The 5,405-nt window shown below is 47.9% G+C and overlaps 1 pseudogene; it reads right to left on the bottom strand.

Annotated features, from left to right (window-relative positions):
* Positions 1 to 68: 68 nt before the first annotated feature.
* LOC125529646 lies at positions 69 to 1,847 on the bottom strand (annotated as a pseudogene).
* Between the last annotated feature and the right edge of the window lie 3,558 nt (positions 1,848 to 5,405).

The following is a 5,405-nucleotide window of genomic DNA, read 5'->3' as shown; positions in this document are numbered from 1 at the left end:
CTCTCTCTCTCTCTCTCTCTCTCTCTCTCTTTCTGTCACACACACACACACACACACATATCTTGGAGTATAAAATTAATGCCCTTAAAGATAAAGAGAGTCTTGTGTTATATTTCACGCTTCTTCAGCTTCACTATGAGCCCATTTTTCATCTGTAGTGTACAAGACAACTTCGGCTCGATACTCTGTCCTTTCACCAGCTCCAAGTCAAAGTTCCATACCACCGTGGCAACGATGGTTCTCATTTGGATAACAACGATTTCCTTCCCAGGGCAAATCCACGGACCCGAGTTGAAGGACAAGAACTTGTGAGATGGTTCATACCTCGGCTTGTTGCTACCCTCCAAGAGCCACCTATGCGGGTTGTAGTCGCGACAGTCCTTGCCCCATATGTCCTCCATCCTCCCCATGGAGTGGAGTGAAATAAGGATGGTTTCGCCGGCGTGCACCTCATGGCCACTCGGCATGATATTATCGGCAGCCATTGTCTTGCGCTCGAAAGGGGCCGGTGGGTACAACCTGAGAGTCTCATACAAGACAGCTCTCAGATAGACCATGGATTTTGTCTCCTCTGGGTCAAAGATTACCATGGCGCCCATACCCGTGTCTATTTTGTGTAATGCAATGGGTGATAGTTCGCCGCGGATGATTGACACAATCTTAGGATTCTGGGTGAGCTTGTAGAAGGTCCATAACAAGGTCACGTCAATTGTGTCCTTCCCAGCGAGCATAAAGGCGAGGAGCATCGCATGGAGCAATTCAACATCGGCATAGTCTGGATCGTTGATGTAGGAAGACAGAATATCCGCACTCTCTTGCTCCTCTTCATTACCAATACAACCTCTGTTAATCTTCTTCGTGATCATATCTGTGACGAACCCTCATAGCACCGTATGCGCCGCATCGAGCTTTCTCTCTGGGCCGATGTTTAGCCACCTCATAGCCTTCCAGCAAGAGGCCGGCAGGATGTGGCGGAAAAGGGCTACCTCCATTACCGTGTCCATGGCAATGGCAACGTCCATGGGAGGCATGTCCAAGGATAGGAGGCTAGTGCCCACACCAAAGAGTGGTGTGGCAGCCAGGTCAAACATAAACCTCGAAACCACTTCTTGCATGTCGAATGGAGTGCCGATGCTCGCCATGTGGGTCAACAATGGGAGGAGGCCATTTTCCATCTTGTCGTGGCAGCAAGCTACCATACTGGCAACCAACCGTGGGTTGCCGAGCACGCTATGAAATTTCACGCGCTGCCGATGATACGGCTCACCATCGATGGTGAAGAAGCTTCCAGCCATGATGTCGAAGATGGCTGCGAACTCCACACCCTTTGGAAAGTTTGCGTGGTTCATCGTGAAGATGTGCCGGATGTTCACAAGGTCGCAAGTGAGGAACATGTGCCCTTGGGGAAGATGTATCCTGAAGTTGTGGCCTGATTCGGCGAGGCTCGCAGCACAATAGTCATACAAGTTATGGAGGTTGGCAACGAATGCGGGCAACATGTGCACTATTGGCCAGTCGATCGGGAGCACCGATGGATTCTTTGATCTACTACTAGACCTGAAGTACAAGAATGGAGGTTGGCAATGAATGCCGGCAACATGTGCACTATTGGCCAGTCGATTGGGAGCACCGATCGATTCTTTGATCTACTACTAGACCTGAAGTACAAGCATATGGAGGTTGGCAATGAATGCCGGCAACATGTGCACTATTGGCCAGTCGATTGGGAGCACCGATGGATTCTTTGATCTACTACTAGACCTGAAGTACAAGCACAGGGAAACAAGAAGCACGAGTACGGTGGGGATGAGCAGCTCTTGCGAGAACGAAATCGACATTGTTATGAGTAGTGTGAGATATGCAACTACTTAGATGTATGCTGCAATAGGCATGGCGCTGGCTTATTTATATACTAGCAGCGATGTGCACAGGTTTCCACATTGTACGGGGGCATTAATTGGCACTATTATATAATGCGTTTGATGTCCCGAACTCCTTTGGAGCCCTTTATTTTTTTAATCAGAAACTTGATTTTGTACACCTTCAAATAATTCTAGAAAAAGTGTACGTACACATATAAATGTGTAGTATGTGTATGAATTTTAAAATATATTTTCTAATACGTGATGTACACAAAGAAGGGAGATACTTGTTTAAAAACACGCCTTCCTTTGTTGTTTTTGGGCCATGGTTTTGCCGGGTTTTCTATTAGCAGCAATTCCAAAACTGATAATAGTTAGGCTGAAATTTGATAAATAGGAAGGACGATATGGACAGCGGCGTCCATTCTGAACGCTCGTCCACCGCTGGACGCTATTATAAACAGCGTCCATTATGTGGTTCGGTCAGGTGCTCTTTTATCTTTTTAGGTTTTTGCAAAAAAACTTCCAATCTATCTTCAATCATGGCAATACAACGGACACCAGAAATAATAAAAGTTACATCCAGGTCCGTAGACCACCTAGCGTCGACTACAAGTACTAAAGCGAGCCGAAGGCGCGTCGCCGTCATCGCCCTTCCCTCGCCGGAGTCGGGCAAAATTTGTTGTAGTAGAGAGACGGAAAGTCGTCATGTTAAGGCCCCATAGGACCAGCGCAGCAGAACAACAATCGCCGCCGATGAAGAGTGGCGTAGATCGAAAGGATCCAACCTGAAGAGACACAAACGTAGACGAACTACGACCAAATCCGAGCAAATCTACGAAGGATAGATCCGCCGGAGACATACCACCACACGCCAACCGACGATGCTAGACACACCACCGGAACGGGGGCTAGGCGGGGAAGACCTTATTCCATCTTCACGTAACCGCCGCCGTCTCGTCTTCCTGAGTAGGACACAAACCCTAACAAAACTTGAAGAAATATCTAAAAACGGAGCCTTCCCTCCAGCAAGGGCCGGGATCCACCGCGCCACCATAGACCTGAGGCCACCGGAGATGAGGCGGATCGGTGGTGTCTCGAGCGGGAGGCAAAGGAATCCTAAGATTTTCTTGGGGAGGATGCAAAGGTGGGAGTCCGCAAGGTGGGATCAACTTATCAGGTGCTCTTATTTAACTGAGAGTATTTTCTCTAATATTTTTTTTCTGACAAAGGGAATATATAATATCGTAAATACGACAAAGGGAATAGTTTACACATAACCTCTGCAGCAACAAAATGTCCTGAAGATATTATGGATGCACACAACCCATAAACAAAATGAAAAGGAAGAAAAACCAAAAGATCTCGTTGTAGTGATCAATTCTTAGTAACTTTAGCACGAACCATCACCAAGACAATACACCGAAGTTCAAATTCATCAAAAACGACGCCTTGAAATATCAAATTCAGGTGAGGCAAGGCGTCCGGGTGCGTCAATGTGCGGCGCAAAAGTCGGTTTCTTGGCCGGCGAGCCTGCTTAATGGCAGCATACGGACTGACGGGGCATTGAACGGCATGGTACACCAATAACGGCACACGGGCAGCACCCTCGGCCGGCACGCCGCTTCAATGGCGAAAGGAGGATGGTGCGTTGCTAAACCAGCATTTTGGGCGGGCTAGAGGTGGCGGAGTCTACCTTTGGCCGTGCGGAGGTGGCCGAGAGTAGAAGTTGAATGCCGGAGGTAGCCAGTCAGGATCTGGTCAAATATAACAGTGGACATTTATAAGAGCGTCCAACCTTGAACGTTGTTGGTACTAGCGTCCAGCCTTGGACGAGGTTGTTATTCCTAGTGTCCTTCCTACTTTTGAAATTTCTCACTAATGTTTATTATTTTTAGAATTACTGTAATATTAATTATCAATAATAACATTTTTGAATGGTTTTGTCTCTTTGCGTAGGCTTCAAATCATCGTATTAGTTGACGAAACTTTACTCTCTCAATTTTTCTTGATGAAACTTTACACCCCTCAAATAAATTAGTTTTTTCCATAATACGCATAAGCATGCATATCATTGTATTAAGAAGAAGCGGCACAGAAGCTGGAACCACGCCTTTCGGCCATTACAATGCTAATCGCGATGATTAGCAACCACACCCAACACACACAACAACCACAAGCACTACAAAACATGCTACAGCTAGACCAATCTTGCCAATGGCAATGGGGCAAGTAATAGAGCAACTATGCCGGAGACCTACACAACATGATCAAGACTCGAGGACAACCCAGACCAATGTACCCCACCCATTTTGCCAAGAGGAAGTCGGCAAGTAGATGGCAGGGCCTTGGAGGACCTAGAAAAGGCCTCGTCGAGAGAGCGCCGACGATGGTGTACATTGCACACTAGATGCCCACGCCCAGAGTAGCAGCCAACAGGTACTCAAGCCGCACCATCGAGACTTCTCGGGCAAGCAAGACGACGCCTCAAGAAGGAAACGACGACATGATGCCGCCATCATCTGGTCCGGATGCCAGAGCAAGGGTTTCCCCCAAGCAGAAGGAAGGGAGCCAGATTCGGGCCAAAAAACACCTTCAGAGCGGGGACACGCACTCAGGCGTCGCCGTTGTCAAGCTTGGGCATCACGAAGCAGGGATTTCTCTCAACACAAGATCTTTGAACCCAAAGCCACGGGAGCTGCTCAAGCAGGTTAAGCCGCACAACAGGAGGAGTCGCATCTTGTAGCTCCATCTGCCAAATCTGCCACCACCAAGTCAGACAGGAACAGGGCAACTAAGGCATTGCTTTGCCTTGCTAGACCAGTGCATAGATCAGAGCACGCTCCAACCACTCCACTCACCATGGATGACCTGGGCGGAGCCCGAGACCATCCACCACGGGCCAACACACTACAGGAAATAGCTAATTTGCTGTCAGTGGATCACAGACGGCAAAAACCTGAATACAGACGGCAAAGAGTTTCCGTCAGCTTGCTGACGGCAAAGAGAATGTCGGCAAAGAATTCTTTGCCGTCAGCTTTTTATCGGGCAGATGGCAAAGACTTTGCCGTCAGCCGAAATCTATCTTTGCTGTCAAGCCCAATAATAGCAGATGGCAAAAAATGCATCTTTGCCGTCAGCTAGGCTGTGCCTTTGCCGTCAGCCTCGTTCACCCAAGACGGCAAAGAATGTTTTATTATTTATAAAAAAATGAACAACAGTTCAGGTGCGGTGGGGGTGGTCAATGTTTCTTGGTCCAAGGCGTAGGCAAAACCCACAACCAACAGTATAAGAATCAATGACTAAACAACGGATTTTACAAGATAGAACTAGTCTATTTACACAGTATATTGATCATCACTCACTAATCAATAAAAAAACTACTCTATTCCAACTTCTGAAAAAAACACTCTAATTTACAATGACGAACTGGGCGACTGGCCCTTGCAGCGCACGCGTCGCCGGGGAGGTTGAGATCCGCGCCAGCCGGAGAAGTGGAGGGCTCCGTTCCCCTGCCATGGTCGCAGCTCGTCCATAGACGAG

The sequence above is a fragment of the Triticum urartu genome, unplaced genomic scaffold (assembly GCF_003073215.2).
Source record: "Triticum urartu cultivar G1812 unplaced genomic scaffold, Tu2.1 TuUngrouped_contig_5743, whole genome shotgun sequence".
Lineage (NCBI taxonomy): Eukaryota > Viridiplantae > Streptophyta > Magnoliopsida > Poales > Poaceae > Triticum > Triticum urartu.
Note: the sequence above shows the minus strand (reverse complement) of the source record. Positions and strands in the feature narration are given on the sequence as shown.